Source organism: Giraffa tippelskirchi, chromosome 4 (assembly GCF_054371585.1).
Source record: "Giraffa tippelskirchi isolate mGirTip1 chromosome 4, T2T-mGirTip1v1.2.pri, whole genome shotgun sequence".
NCBI classification, from domain to species: domain Eukaryota; kingdom Metazoa; phylum Chordata; class Mammalia; order Artiodactyla; family Giraffidae; genus Giraffa; species Giraffa tippelskirchi.
This window is the reverse complement of record NC_137278.1, coordinates 145,963,773-145,978,422: the sequence shown is the minus strand read 5'-3', so window position 1 is coordinate 145,978,422 and position 14,650 is coordinate 145,963,773. Positions and strand designations below refer to the sequence as shown.

Here is a 14,650-nt window from a genome sequence, read left to right as displayed (position 1 = left end):
TATTAGCTATCTAAGCAGCAGTGTGGAATATGCAGTTGGCTTTCTGATTCCTCTGTGTCCTGAATATAGCCCTTCCAGCTACGTGTTTCTATACTACTGAAACATACATGAATTGCCACTTGATATAAAATATGTTTGTGAACTTCTAGAAGAAATTTGGAACCTCAACCCTGCTTTCAGAGAAAGCAAAAGACTAACAGGAAGAATATAATTTGTATGCTTATGAGTAGAAAGAGTCCCAGATAGAGCGAATTCTGCTTACAGCAGCTGCAACAGGCACCAAAGGGTAAAAGAGAGCAGGTTTAACTGCAGTTCAATCTCAAATAGGCCGTGGTTTTAAGTGTTTCCACACTCTTTGGTACTAAGTATAGATTGGTTTGATTTTCAAGCACACGGGCAAACAATGTTTCCTGTGCCAGATATGTATTTTTGCACAAAATAGTTTGAAAGCTCTCAGCATGACTACTCCAATTGCAATTGACCTCTGTCAGGGATGGCAGTAGCAACAAGACATGGAGCGTGAGAAATGGAAAAAGAAATGAAGAGATAAATTTGGAGCAACAGGGAATGGCAGTGAGGAAATTTCAGGAAATACAAAGCTTAAAGTAGAGGTTAGAAAACCAAATGCCTTCTGGAGAAAGGCAGGTAGTGTCAATGGGTAAAGCCAGCCTCCTGCGCTCATGCTCACACATGCACAATAACAGGAAGTGGTGGCGACTGAGGTGATCCATCAGCTGGGCACAGGTTTCCTCCGAAAGGGAGCTTGTCGGGGCGCGGGGGTTGTCGGGAGGGCTCTTTGTCGTCATACAAGACTGGGAGCACAGAGTGGTTAGATCTTACCTGATTTTAAGAAAAGCCAGACATCTAGATATTTATGTGAAAGCTCCTGATTTGTAAATACTGTCATTTAGTTCACATTTCTGAAGGGCACTATGTAAGCCAAACAAAACATTATCTGCAAGCTGCTTTCAGTCTTAAGGCCCCCACTTCACAACTTCTAACACTGCTATTTACACATGAATAGTTTTAACTATTGACTAAATTGAGCCATTAAATTCTAACATAGTTATGACAATTATTTCTCCTACACAGGAGAACCCATTCTTTTTTGTGTAGGACCTGGAGTTTCTGTTTCACTATGAACTGCTAATATAAAGAATAAATATAAGGTAATCATATAATAAAAATAACTCCTTTTGGGGGTTTTTAAAAATAAAAGTTACTGACTTTTGTTACTATTCTTGCATAAATCTCCTCAAACTAAAGTCTACATTAAATTAAGTATAATGCAGAATGAGGCAGCCATGCCCTGCTGCTTCCAAAATGGTTGACATTTTGCAAACTTCTTGTGAAATATTTTTTTGAGGATGCTCAGCTTCAGAAATTATATAGGCTGGTGGGAAAGGACTGATTCTAACTGGAATGAACAAATGGAGGGAGCAGTTTTCATTATGATTAAGGTCAGTCTACATAGTCTTTCCTGTAACTCATTTTCTCCATCATTCAATATAGAAATTTCCATTAAAAAGCAAGCATACTGGATGAGTGAATAGCTTTAGAGGGATGCTTGAATTCCTTTGGTTCGCATCTGGATGTCCTCTAAGCTGGGTGAACCCAAGCGGACAGCTAAACCAGGGTTCAGGCCCTGTGATTTGAAAAAGATCTGGGCAGAGTTCTGTCTTCCCAGGAAACTTTGCTTGCCCTATGGTGGCTTCATTTCTACTCACACAGATAGATGGGGTGGCGGGCAGAAGTCTTCCTTCTTTTTACTAAAATAATTGAGAAAGCAGCTGTCCCAGGGTAGGGTGATGTCTTAAAACACTTAATTAACTAACACATTATGCGAGAGAGTGACTTTTAATTTTTTTCTGTTCTCAACAGGGGCGGGGAGCTGAGACAGTAAGCAAGAAGGAACAACAGAGGCTCCAGAAGTCTGGAAAGGAGATGAACTGGAAGTGTGAGGTGTCGCTTAATTCTGCCCAGTGCTAGCTCCAATTCCCAGGAGAGCGAGGGTGCAGATGGAGACTTCAAATCTCCATGCAGTGACAAATCAAAATGCTCTTGGGTTTTTGGGGGGAATTTTTTTTTAAGTATCTGTTGCTCCAGATGAAAATAGAAAAGAGCTTAGAATTTAGAGAGAGGAAGGATCATTTTAATTTATTTCACCCAACCCCCATTTTGCATATAATCTCTGATGCCTTCAGTAAAACTTTCCTGACTATGGAAAAGATGTGTGGAAAACTGTGGAGGAAAAAGCAAAGTGGAAGAGCTTGGCTCCGAGTTGACAAATCTATCTTGGTCAGTTACCTGTAAATGGAGCAGGTCTTCCTAGGCAAACTTTGGAGAGATTTGCTGACATAGGGCTAAGGAGGGGTAAGCCTGAGGTTAGAAGCTGTTGTTGAAAATGTGACCCTGCTCACAAATAAGGAAGTTTTCTGCTGTAGGCTCTGGTGCAAATGCCTGCTAGCCATGTGTTTGCTCAGTGATTTCTTTGGCACTTTGTAAAACCCCGTAGGATTTCAGGATATTAGTGCTTCCTCCTGACTTACTCTTCATAAACAGACCTTTTAGACACCCTTTACTACCAGTTAGCTTCATGCGAAACTCCTTTTATTGAAAAAGGGAAGAAAGGGAGGTGTCTTTTCTCTTTTCCCTTGCCTTATTAGGTTAGAGAATATTGTTTCTTTTTAGAGGGTCAGCATATTATTTTTTTCTCGTTAAATACTTGGGTTATGGATGTTAGTCATCTCATGAGATCTATGTTCTCAGTCCACAACAGTTTTAGATAAAAGGGTGCTTACAGCAAAAGATTATGTTGACTTTTTATTTCTCAATGAAGAAATACCATGTAGTACACACTTCTGTGTTTCAAAGATCTGAAATAGAAGATAGTAGGTTCTTAGTGTTGGATAATCTTTCTTTACTAAGTGAGATTATTATTTAACATTTTCATTTACAAATAGCATGATACTTGACTGAATCACATCAGAAATGGGTAATTCTCTACTAGTTCATATAGCTGATACTTCATTTCTTTGCCTAAATCCCCTGGGTCTTGCTTCATCATTTCCCAGATGCTGTCTTAATAGCTCAGTAGTTAGAGGAAGCAATTCTGTTCAACTGAGGGAAGGGAAGACAAAATCCAGGCCAAGCTGGGAAACAGCACCATGGAAACAGACCTACAGCAAAAGAGGAAGTGGCCCCGGATTCTGCTTAGGTTGAGCACACTAATGGCAGGACTTCTTTGGAGGGGAATTCTCTGTTTTTCCACTACTCAGCCACTGAGGGGAAGTACAGAAATACCAGCAGGGAAGTGAAGGTGATACTGTTAGGTCAGATGGAGCTCCGTGGGCATCCTTCGTGCCCCAAGCAGTATGCAGTCTGAGAACTATATGCTATCTCCCTCTTAATCGGTTCTGGATGGATAAGAGTGAGCTCTGGATTTCCCTGAATCCTAACCTGTTCACTGCCCATTACTAACAACTCACTGAGACCTGAGTCTTATCTCTAAAATCAGGATAATACTATACCTGCTCCACTGAATTGTAGGATAATTAAAGGAGATGGTTCAGACAAAACAGTGCACAAGCACAGAACTTGACACATAGTTCCAGGAGAAAGCAATTGAGAATTTTTTTTTTTTTTTTGCTAAAGTGTGTATGTATTACATGAAACGTTTGGCAGGTTCCTCACTTGCTATGGATTAGGCAAAGAGGAAAGATGGTAAAGCATTGGTGGTAGAGGAGAAAGAAGGGAAGTCAGAGCACTGGAATGGAACAACCCCAGTGAGAGGGGACCACAGATAACTCTACATGGAAAGAGGCAGACAAAGCAACAGAAAGAACCCTTAGGTAAGGTCAGCCACAGGCACAACTGTGTGTATTTTTAGAAAATCATTCGATTTGAGCATTCTGGTTCTGCTGCAGTCCTGTGTTTTGTTTTCTCACTTTTATCTTGTGTTCAGCCTCACCTCACACATTTCACCATGCCCCTCTTCTTCCTTATAAAATTTTCTGTAAGGTTCCTCCCCCTTCTCCCCTCTCATTCTTGCTCTCTTCCTGCACCCATTTTTTTTCGTCTTAATTCTTACTGGTACTTTCATTATGATTTAGTTCTCTTTTGCTGTTCTTGTAAAGCATTACTCTCTCTACCCTGCCAGCTACTTTCTTTTCTCTCCCTTCCAGATCATGAGAAAACTATCTTTTCTTTCTCCAAAAGCAATCCTCTTTTTACTTCACAAACTCCTCTCTTCTTCACATCCATTATTATCTGCCCACTGGTTGCTCATCTTCTCTTGGCTAATTTTTGTTATTTATGCCACCTGGAGATGATCAAGGACCATTCACCTGCATATGTGCTAAATGCAGGTGTTTGCTTACTGGCCTTCAGATTTTCTGTATTTCAAAACCTTTGTTAGAGAACATTGCTATGTGAACAAAGGGCCTTGTCCATTATCACGTTGTTAGAGATAACTAGCAAGCACAAAGTAATTGTTCATAGTGATATTTAGAGTGGCTTTTCTTCAAACAAAGATATTTTGGAATATGAAAGTGTTAAAAAATGTTCCAGGGCTATTTAACAACAACTACCCAAATTACTCACCAAAAATGACTTGTCTTGATTTTGCCAAGGTAGTTGAAGATGAAAGTGGGTCTGGCTTAGCTGATCCACTGATTGTTTATACTACCTTAATGAACAGACCGGTTCCGAATAGGAAAAGGAGTATGTCAAGGCTGTATATTGTCACTCTGCTTATTTAACTTATATGCAGAGTACACAATGAGAAATGCTGGGCTGGAGGAAGCACAAGCTGGAATTAAGATTGCCAGGAGAAATATCAATAACCTCAGATATGCAGATGACACCACCCTTATGGCAGAAAGTGAAGAAGAACTAAAGAGCCTCTTGATGAAAGTGAAAAAAGAGAGTAAAAAAGTTGGCTTAAAGCTCAACATTCAGAAAACTAAGATCATGGCATCTGGTCCCATCAATTCATGGCAAATAGATGGGGAAACAGTGGAAACAGTGGCTGACTTTATTTTTCTGGGCTCCAAAATCACTGCAGATGGTGATTGCAGCCATGAAATTAAAAGACACTTATTCCTTGGAAGGAAAGTTATGACCAACCTAGACAGCATATTAAAAAGCAGAGACATCACTTTGCCAACAAAGGTCTGTCTAGTCAAGGCTATGGTTTTTCCAGTGGTCATGTATGGATGTGAGAGCTGGACTAGGAAGAAAGCTGAGCGCCAAAGAATTGATGCTTTTGAACTGTGGTGTTGGAGAAGACTCTTGAGAGTCCCTTGGGCTGCAAGGAGATCCAACCAGTCTATTCTAAAGGAGATCAGTCCTGGGTGTTCATTGGAAGGACTGATGCTGAAGCTGAAACTCCAATACTTTGGCCACCTGATGCGAAGAGCTGACTCATTTGAAAAGACCCTGATGCTGGGAAATATTGAGGGCAGGAGGAGAAGGGGACGACAGAGGATGAGATGGTTAGATGGCATCACCAACTCTATGGACATGAGTTTGGGTGGACTCCGGGAGTTGGTGATGGACAGGGAGGCCTGGCGTGCTGTGGTTCATGGGGTCGCAAAGAGTCAGACATGACTGAGTGACTGAACTTAACTGAACTGAACTGAATAAGCATGAGCATTGTTAAGTCAGGCTTTAACCTGAATGACAGTGTAGATGTATGTAAATGTATGATTTAATGAAGAGCAATTCCCCAAGAACTTTACGTGGTCTAGATTCCACCATGGGAAGGCCATGTTGGTTGAGAGGACCCACTTCAATTAATATAGACTCCTCTTTTCCATTTGCTTGAGGCAAAGGGCTGGTTTGCTACAAATAATATAAAGAAGAAATGAGTTACTTGTCTTTGGACACTTTGTGACTCTGGTGAAGTTCAGTCTTTAATTCTGATTTTTAATTAAGGACAGACGGAAATCATTCTTGGGGGAAGCCACAATAAAAAATTTGTCCCCAAAGTCCCAATGTTTTAAGACTTGTCCTTTACGTGGCATGCATACATCCCTTTAAGGAGTATATATCCCTTCATCTCTGAAATGGAGGAAATTTTATAATAACTTGGTTTGGGAGAAAAAAACTGTATTATAATCGACAAAACTGAATTCTGACCGTAGTGCCTCCTCTACTCCTACCGGTGGTTCTGGGGATGGTGTGTCACTTTGCTGTTTTCATCTCACTCTGAAAGTGAAAGTGTGAACGTGTTAATCACTCAGTCATGTCCCATTCTTTGCAACCCCATGGTCCATAGCCCGCCAGAATTCTCTGTCCAAGGAATTCTCACTCTACTCATCTATTATGTATGCTTGCCTTGAGTTATTGGTTACCACAGATAACCAGAGAGCTGAATGACCATATAAACATGAGAGGGTTCCCCCAAAAGTTCATTGCGTGCTTAAAATGCTATTGTTGATAATAATGAGGTTGAGGTCATCATGGTTGTAATCTTGTCAAATCTCTTGTTGTTGTTCAGTCAAGTCATGTCTAACTCTTTGCAATTCCATGGACTGCAGCATGCCACGCCTCCCTGTCCCTCACCATCTCCAGGAGTTTGTCCAAGTTCATGTCCATTGGATTGGTGATGCCATCCAACCATCTCATCCTCTGTCTTCAATCTTTCACAGTATTAGGGTCTTTTCCAATGAGTTGGCTGTTTGCATTAGGTGGCCAAAGTGTTAGAGCTTCAGCTTTAGCATCAGTCCTTCTAATGAGTTTTCAGGGTTGATTTACTTTAGGATTGACTGGTTTGATCTCCTTATGGTCCCAGGGACTCTCAAGAGTCTTCTCCAACACCACAGTTCAAATGCATCAGTTCTTCAGTGCTCAGCCTTTTTTATGGTCTGACTCTCACATTCGTATATGACTACTGGAAAGACCATAGCTTCGACTATACAGATCTTTTTTGGCAAAGTGTTGTCTCTGCTTTTTAATATGTTCTCTAGGTTTGTCATAGCTTTTCTTCCAAGGAACAAGCTTCTTTTAATTTCATGAGTGCAGTCACCATCCTCAGTGATTTTGGAGCCTGCCCAAAATAAAATCTATCACTGTTTCCACTTTTCCTCTATCTATTTGCCATGAAGTAATGGCACCATTTATTCTTATTTATAATACCTTATTTTCTCCTTGAGTGATTGGTAAACCTTCTCTACTGACCACTGAGAAAGGGCATGATGGGGGAATCTTTTTGGATTCAAAGCTTTTTTAATCTGTAAGTTCTTAGTTATGTCTTACTTTTAGCAGATCATTTAATGAGCTTTATTGCAAAATGCCTAGATAAGTAGCTTTAAGAATTGTGTCTGCTTCTGAAATCCAGATGTAGCAAGGAAACCATCTGCCCCCTCCGTTACTTCTGGCCTCTCCCCATTTCAAAGACCTCTCTCTTGAGCTCTAGTGAAAATGAAAAGCATAGTCACTCAGTCGTGTCTGATTCTTTGCAATCCCATAACCCACCAGACTCCTCTTGTCCATCGAATTCACCAGGAAAGAATACTGGAGTGGGTTGCCATTCCCTTCTCCAGGGAATCTTCCCCACCCAGGGATAGAACCTGGGTTTCCTGCATTGCAGGCAGATTCTTTACCATATGAGCCACCAGGGAAGCCCCCTCCAGCTAAATTGATCTACATTTCTTGCTTAACATGGAAATCTCCAGTGGCTCTGTGTTTCCATCTACACCACGTAGAAACTTGCCTGTTCAGCTTCCACTGTAGTCTGGGACCTGGGCACATGCACTCTGCCACCTGCCATCTTGTTTTCTATCCTCATCTCTACTCTAGGGGCTATTACTTTTCCAGTGCTGATTCCCACTTCTCTGCCTTCCCCCACGTTGTTCCCCTGACCCAGAGTGCTTTTTCTTCTGCTTAAGGGAAGCCTGCCCGTTTTATGAGGCCCAGATCAGATTCTATCTTCTCCAAGATTCCTATACTGACTTTTCCATCAAACCCAGATTCTCCTGGCCCTTTCAGGTTCTATGGTATCTAGATCCCATAACGTATACTATATATATATGTTATCCTCTGTATCACTTAAGTGTGCTTAGTTGCTCAGTCATGTCTGACTCTGGAGAAGGCAATGGCAACCTACTCCAGTACTCTTGCCTGGAAAATCCCATGGATGGAGGAGCCTGGTAGGCTACAGTCCATGGGGTCACGAAGAGTTGGACACGACTGATGCGACTTAGCAGCAGCAGCAGCAGCAGCAGCATGTCTGACTCTTTGTGATCCTTTAGACTGGTAGTCTGCCAGGCTCATCTGTCCATGGAATTCTCCAGAATACTGGAGTGGTTTGCCATTTCCTCCTCCAGGGGATCTTCCTGACCCAGGGATCAAATCTGCGTCTCCTGTGTCTCTTGATTTGTTGGTGGATTCTTTACCCGCTGAGCCTGTTGCTTACCTTTTTTACTTGCTGGGGAAGCTCGATTATCACTTAGGACCCAGAGGAAAAAAAACATGACACAGAGTTTAGCTAAAAGACTATGTGCAAAAGTATGGGTTGGGTAAAGAGAAATAAGCAAGGGAAAATGAAGCAGCATGGAGCTAGCAACTTCAGGAAACTCTTAACCACCTGTAGGCTTGAAAGGGCAAGGGAACTGAATGGTTTTGAGAACTCCAAGCTGTAGCTGTAGGAAAGGGCTATCTGACAAGAGCTGAGGTCAAGGATCCTGGCCGGTCTGTGGCAAGCGGTCATGGCAGGAAGACAGGAAGATCAAGAGCTTGACCTCATTGTCCTGAGCCTTGGGTCTCTTGCCAGAACTTTCCATCAGCTAATCCAGCTGGAAGCCACTGGGTATGAGAGCCCATTGACGCTGTCTGTAGAGCACCCTGTGGCATAGAGTAGGGTGGGAAGAGTGGATCTGAGGGGCAAAAGGAAAACACGCAACATGTGGTCTTTATTGTGGGGTTGAAAAGTTTCCTGGAGTATAAGTTTTCTCCCAAACTAGACTTAAAGGGTAGAGACCATGTTGTGTTTGGTCTTTGTCTTCGACAGTGCTTAGCTCAGTGTGAACTAGGAAAAGTGTAAAAATGCATATACATTGAGATTGCATGAAAAATAAAGGGGGAAAGGGCTGGTTTTAACCTCTCGCACCTTTTTTTTTTTTCCTAATTGGAGGATAATTGCTTTGCAATGTTGTGTTGGTATCTGCCACACAGCAACACAACATAATTGGTGCACTCAACATAGGTGGTGCTAGTAGTAAAGAACCCACCTTCCAGTGCAGGAGATGGAAGAAATTCAGGTTCGATCTCTGGGTTGGGAAAGTCCCCTAGAGGAGGGCATGGCAACCCACTCCAGTGTTCTTGCCTGGAGAATCCCATGGATATAGGAGCTTTGTGGGTTACAGTCCATAGAGTTGCAAGTAGTCGGACATAAGTGACTTAGCACACATGCATACATATATATGCAAGGTCCCTTCTCTCTTGAACCTCCTTCTCCCTACTTCCCACTTTTGGTTTGGTATCTTTTGAAGCATCTAAGCCTTACTTTCCCAACTTAAAGTAAAATCCAGTTTCCTTAATGCGGCTTTAGCTGTCCCTCTGACCTCAACCCTGAGACTTCCTAGCTCTTGCCCATGCCACTTCTCTAGCCATATGCCCTCTGGCTGTGCCTGAAGTATATTTCCACTTCAGGGCCTGTGCATCTGCTGGGTCCTTTGCCTACAGATTTCCACATGCTTTGTACTTCTTTCAAGTCTGCTATAATGTTGAGAGGCCTTCACTGATGATCCTCAGTAAAACAGTACCACCTCCCATTTCTCTGTCCCCGCTTACATCACATCATGTTCTATATAGTATTTATCACTCTCTGACATGTGATGTATGTATTGTCCATTACTTGTTATCCTCCTTGCACCAGAAGACAAGACCCATGGAGCAAGGATCTTATTTGTTTTGTTCCAAATACCAAGATCAATGCCTGTCATGTAGTGAAAGTGAAAGTGAAAGAAGTCGCTCAGTCGTGTCGTGTCTGACTCTTTGCGACCCTACGGACTGTAGCCTACCAGGCTTCTCCTTCCATGGGATTTTCCAGGCAAGAGTACTGGAGTGGGTTGCTATTTCCTTCTCCAGGGGATCTTCCCGACCCAGGGATCGAACCTAGGTCTCCCGCATTGCACACAGACGCTTTACCCTCTGAGCCACAGGGGAAGCCCATGTAGGTCATGTAGTAGGAGCTGATAATTGATTATATACATACATACATAGTTTCCCCCCACTATTCAAAGTACAGCATTCCTTTGAAACTTTTCATAAGCCAAAATGGCATCAAGTGGAGAAATAGTGACCTGAGGACATATCCTGCTAACAAAGGAGCAGAATAAGTCCAGATAAAGCAGATAAGTTCAAAGTGATGGTGGCTTTGTGCTTAGATGCATTTTCAGGGGAAAGAACTTGGTGGCGTCACTCTGGTTCCCTGGGATGTGTGATGCCTCTAAGAACTCATTGCAAAACAAATGTTGAAGGGTGTTATTTTTGCTTTCACCTTTTTTTTTTTTTGTCATAAAAATGAAAATCCTCTTTGGATTTCTTTCTGTTAGGGAAAGCAGGTACTCTTATAGATCTTTTGTAGAAGTGGAGTGGAATCCCTTTTCATTGTTTATAAGTTTGAATGTGGATGTTCACTCTTAGCCCATCCTAGGCTAAACTAAATTGTGCACCATTTAAATGTTTTTATCGAGTCTGTGGTAAGGCAAGCCAGGAGCAGTACCCATTGCAGCCATGGGCACCCACTCCTTCCCACTAGCCCCTTCCTAGCTTCAGATTCCTGGAGAAGGAAATGGCAACCCACTCCAGTATTCTTGCCTGGAGAATCCCAGGGACAGAGGAGCCTGGTGGGCTGCCGTCTATGGGGTTGCACAGAATTGGACATGACTGAAGTGACTTAGCAGCAACAGCAGCTTCTAGATGGCATAACTTTTGGTTAGAGCGTCACCAAAGATCCCAAGAGCTGGAACCACAGGCCCTGTCCCCTACTCTTCTCTGGCTTGCAGCATTGAACCACTGTTTCTTTTACAGCAGACTTCTCAGTAGAGAGTCGCTCTTGGAGTTGCTGTGCTATTCTTATTTATTCATTCCTTAACAGGTACAAGGACCTGCATGGTTGCTGGTGTCCTGGAATCAGCCTGTTTCTGGCTGGTAGCTCCCAGTGTGGCCTGGTGATCCTGTCTCCTGGTGACTGACTCTACTAGCAAGTATTCTGTGAGTTGAGCCAGTGGCAGGGGATGCCCTGGCCTAGGGGCCTGCTGCTGGGGGCCCTACCTAGTGATGCCCCTCCTATCCCTCTGAAGCTCCTGGACACACTGGGCACCACTCTGCTGGCACTTGGCCTGGTGGCATCAAAGGTAGAGGCCCCACACAGCACTTTCCACATCCAGGATATAGCTTTCTCTTTTCTCTGCTTACTTCTTTTTAACATTAACTCGATCCTTAGGATGCAGTTGGAAAAAAAGCAGATGAACCATCCCTAAGAAATGCTGGACAGTATGCCTAGCCTTTTCAGATACCTAGTTCACCCAGGGGACAAATGCATCCCCCTTCCCCAGGACTAAGGAAACTGGCTCTGTAAGTACCCTGACCAGAACACCACCAACCTGTTTAGACACTTCAGATCACCAGCTCTCTAGTGGTACAGACATTTCTTCCAGATTTCCACATCGGCAGTGGCCACAGAGGCAAATGCAAATACCAGTGCCCATTTGGTTATGACATCCATGCCCCCTACATCTGAGGAGGTAACATTCTTGAACTTCAGGCCATGTGGTCTTGATATTCTTCTCTAGATGGTTCTGGACCTTGGTGATGGACACAGGGATGATACCGTCAGTAAATGGTAGCCTTCTAAGGGGCGTTAGGCCTAACTGACAGGTCTAGGTTATCCAAAATGAGTCAGTTCCTTAGGAATTACCTTAACTGCTTTAAAAGACTTTGTACTTTGTTTTCACATTTCCAGAGCTAGTAAAGTTTCAGATCATTCTTACCCCAAATGTATCATCAATATCCCTAACCTTATAAACATAGCAGTACTAAGCCTCTCTCCTTGCACTTCCAGCTTCCTCTGTTTTGAACTGGTTACACTCCTCCCAAAGGACACTATGTTTTCTTCTACTTGTACATCCACTGCACATCCTATTCTGCCTAGAATGTCCTAGCCTGGCTTGTCTGACTGCCAAACTCCCAAGTATCTTTAACATCACAGCACTTTTGAGGCAAGTCACCACTTAAGCTGAAGTCATGATTCCTTCCCATGGACCACCACTGTGCCTCCTGCCTGCCTCGATTTCTGTCCCATCGCATCATTAAGTATCTCATCTCCCCTACTGGCTTGTGATTCTTAATATCCATGGCCAGAGCCAAGGATTCTTTATTTAAATGTACAGCTCCAGTATCAACAGTATCAAAAATATGTTAGGTGCTTACTGTTTATTGCTTCATTGAATAAAAGAATGAGGTCCTAACAAACTGCCCAAATGAAGTCTCCCACTACATCTGATGATTCATCCTGTCCTCTAGGCCCAGCACATACTAAATTCTTTGTAAATGTTTCTGGGATAAAGATATTAAGTGAGTGAATAAGTTTTGAAACTAGCAATGTTCTTGTACATTTCCAATTTTCTCTGTGATCAGCACTTTTCCTAGTGAAGAATCAACTCCCTTCTACAAGACATGAGGCTGAATTCCCCAAAGTTTCTTTCTCGCTCACCCTGCCTACCTGTTATTTCAATCTGGATTTTGTAAACATTCAGAGCAGAGGACGTTTTTACAATGGGCAAGAACCAAAGAGCGGAGTCTTACTAACTGAATGGAGCCTCTGATGTGGTTACTATTAACATCAATACAACTCTGGTCTGGTTATGAGTTGTGACGATTAAACACGATAGTATTTGTGAAAGGGTTCTATACAGAGGTTAATGTAATTAGTAATGATGCATTAGAATAATAAAGTTTGAGGGTAACTCCTAGAATTCACCTAGTTCATTCTCTTCAAAAGCTCGGGGAGTGCATTTGTTCATCTTTCTATATTTGCCATTAATACAGGTTGGAGTCATCAATAATAAACAGAATGAGAGAAATCCAAGCAATTGTAAATACTAATCAGAGGTCAGTGAGAATATGATTTTTAAGTCTTTGATTTGAAAGGTGTAGCACTTATAATTAAGATAAAAAAGATATTAGATTAATTGCAAATTTTCCTTAAGAAAGCAAAAAATAAAAAAATGGAAATTGCTCTTGTCATGTCATAAAGCAATATACTAGGAAAAGTTCTCTAAACATACAGTTTTTCTTTGATCAAAGTTAATGATTCATTGTGTCCCTTCACTGGAAAAAAAAGTCAGTGTTCCTTTTCCTCATGTTTAATGTGGAAATTAATATTACTAATACGGATTTCACAAACTATGACATCTAGTAGTTATTGTTTTTCTTATTCATGAAAAAGCAGGAGAATATTTAGCTTCTGTTGAAGTAACATAATAATTATTTGAGTAAAATAACAGTGTCACATTATATCAAAATTGAATTTTTGGCTTCACATTTTTCATTTGAACATCAGTTGTACGGAAGGCTCATTAAGAAAAGGGAAACAGTATGAAAATAATTGTTTTGAAAGGGAAGGAAGGAAAAGAGGTGTGAGGTTTCTTAAAAAGCCAAGGTATTGTAACAGAGAGCAGAGTTAGATTAGAGGGACTCAGAAAATGAGTTCTAGCTTCAACTCTGCTACGAAGGAATCTCTTTTCACTGAGAATACCGAACATGTTTCCCCAGGTGAATCTGAATGTGATAGCCTGTGATGACAAGCAAAGGGAACTATCCTCTTCTGGGACCAGATCAGGACCAGATCTTCTTTTGTAAAGGCTTATTATCGGATTGATTGTTTCACTGTGGTTCTACTTCATTAAGAGAAGGCACAGAGAGGATTCGTTTGAGGTACATATTACCAGGCACAATTTTATGCTTTGCCACCTGTTCTCTCTGCCAATGCTCTCAATCCTTGCTGCCGCCAATGCTCTCAATCCTTGCTGCCCCGTGTGGGATCCCTGGAGACTCTGAGACAGTCACACTGTAACTTTGTTTTGTTTTCTTTTTTTATAAATTTATTTATTTTAGTTGGGGGCTAATTACTTTACAATATTGTAATAGTTTTTGCCATACATTGACATGAATCAGCCATGGGTTTACATGTGTTCCCCTTCCTGGACCCCCCACCCACCTCCCTCCCCATCCCATCCCTCTGGGTCATCCCATTGCCCCGGCCCTGAGCCCTTGTCTCATGCATCGAACATGGAATGGTGTTCTGTTTCACATATGATAATATACATGTTTCAATGCTATTCTCCCAGAACGTCCCACCCTCACCTTCTCCCTCAGAGTCCATAAAATTGTTCTATGCATCTGTGTCTCTTATTCTGTCTCGCATATAGGGTTATCGTTACCATCTTTCAAATTACATATATATGCATTAGTATACTGTATTGTTGTTTTTCTTTCTGGCTTACTTCACTCTGTATAATGGGCTCCAGTTTCATCCATCTCAGTAGAACCGATTCAAATGTATTTTTTTAATGGCTGAGTAATATTCCATTGTGTATATGAAACACTCATTTGGGGGCATTTGTATAAAGCTGAGAGTGAT

The 14,650-nt window shown here is 42.0% G+C and overlaps 1 protein-coding gene across 14 annotated transcripts in view; it reads left to right on the top strand.

Moving 5' to 3' along the window:
• DYRK2 (dual specificity tyrosine phosphorylation regulated kinase 2) overlaps positions 1-14,650 on the top strand; it is a 41,953-nt gene that overhangs the window by 11,764 nt on the left and 15,539 nt on the right. For 3 of the 14 annotated variants that reach the window (XM_081589853.1, XM_081589847.1, XM_081589841.1), the window contains exons 2-6: positions 1,882-1,957; positions 3,685-3,851; positions 11,105-11,220; positions 13,057-13,119; positions 13,783-13,944. The gene's annotated coding sequence lies outside the window, so the exon portion shown is untranslated. Of the gene's footprint in view, positions 1-1,881; positions 1,963-3,654; positions 3,852-11,104; positions 11,221-13,056; positions 13,120-13,782; positions 13,945-14,650 lie in introns of all 14 variants that reach the window. The other 11 variants (XM_081589856.1, XM_081589850.1, XM_081589844.1 and 8 more) reach the window with 4 other exon arrangements.